Genomic DNA, 1907 nt, shown 5'->3' on the forward strand with positions numbered 1-1907 from the left:
GCCCTGTGGCCCTGTTGGGTCCCTTGGCTTCCCGACCCCACACTCATGACACTCACATTATTGTACCCGCACGAGGGACCATCTATCATGCTAAGCTAGTAACAGATAGAGGTGTCCCCAGAGATACTCAAACACACACGACACCTCATTTACTCTTCACACAGCCTCAAAGGACTGGGACAGTATTTCGGGTTTCCTTTTCTTTTGCAAACAAGAAAGCTGGAGCTTGGAAAGGTAAATCACACTGTGAAAGGCAAGCTAGGACTTCACCTCGATTTGCCTGATTCCAAAGACTCTCCTTTAGAGGCCGGGGAGATGGCTCAGTAGAATAAGCTCTTGCCTGGCAAGTGCCAGGGCCTGAGTTCAATCCCCAGTTCCACCAAAACCAAAAACAACAACAACAAAGACTCTCCTTTGAACTCAGTGCTTCTCGACGCTGGCTGTTGGGAGAGCTTCTTAGAACACTGATACCAAGATCACTACCCTTGACCCACAGAAGAGAGATGAGTACAGGCATCCTTCAGAAGAGACAGGAGGAGTACAGTCTGATGCTAAGTGGTGACACTGCTGTCTAACTCATGTTCCACTATGCCTCTAACGGTGCTCATGCCCACAGACTAGAGCTGAATAGCTAACAGAAGAATTTCAAATACTATATCAGTATTTAGCACTGATGAAGGAACTGTTAATATTGTCTCTGACTTTCACAACAAGCAGGCAGAAATGAAATGTAGTCCATTTTCCTGGCTCAAAGAACCAATAGATATAACTTACTGCCCAGTATACACAAAGGTTGATCAGAAAATACAGTGATGAGTAATTTTTTAAAAATGATTGCAGTAAAAGACACATTTCTATTAATTTTCCTCAGAATCCTCCCCTTACTCTGAAGACACTTGTCCCTTCATTCTTGTCACTCGCTGAAGCAGTTCTGAAAGTGCTCTTTCGTGATTATCTTTACAAATTGTGATCAAAAATACCACAACTACTGCTGCAGAATTCTACTCAGTGGAAAGGCAGTCTTGTAAAACTATTATGCTGTGTCTTCACCCATACCAATCGGTGCCACTTCTGGCACTGGGCCACTTCTTGTCCTTCCACAAGGTCAAAATGACCATGAAAGGTAAATATTTAAAACCTCATCTATGCCCTCAAAATTTTTTGATCACACCTCATCTATGCCCTCAAACAATAGTGTTGTTCTTGGGGGCCGGCCAGATAGCTCAGCTAATTAAAGCACTTGTTTAGGCAGAGCCCAGGGGCAACTGAGACTGGCCGTGGTGTGCCTGTAATCTCAGCATTTGGCAGGCTAAAAACAGGAGGATCACCAGGAGTCTACACAGTGAGACTCTGTAGATCCTGTACTAAATACGTTTTTAAAAAGTGTTGTTCATGTCATTGTCATCATCATTGTCTTAGGTCCTCATAGCAGACACTAGTCCACTTTTTCTGCTTAACATCCCTGGAATTGTCCCACTTCTCCTTGTTGCGGATGCCATTCAAAACCTGATGCCCCCAAGCATCACCCTTCAACTGGACACTGCCATACATTTCCCACAAGTCCCTACTTCCAACCTCATCTTATCTCAATCCTTTTTCTACAAAAATCATGGTGGTCTTTTTAGAACACAAATCTTTATCTGCCCTGGCTGTGAAATGGTGGCAAATATTAGGGCTGCTGTATGGAATGGGCACTTCCAGAAAAGAAAAGAAAGAAAAAGAAGAGAAGATGAAAGGAAAGAGAAGAGAAGAGAGAGAAGGGAAGGAAAAGAAAAGAAAGAAAGAAAGAAAGAAAGAAAGAAAGAAAGAAAGAAAGAAAGAAAGAAAAAGAAAGAAGGAAAGGAAGGAAGGAAGGAGGAAGAGAAGAGAAAGAAAAGAGAAGGGAAGAGAAAGAAGAAGAGAAGAGA

Source organism: Octodon degus, unplaced genomic scaffold (genome assembly GCF_000260255.1).
Source record: "Octodon degus isolate 3935 unplaced genomic scaffold, OctDeg1.0 scaffold00001, whole genome shotgun sequence".
Taxonomy (NCBI): Eukaryota; Metazoa; Chordata; class Mammalia; order Rodentia; family Octodontidae; genus Octodon; species Octodon degus.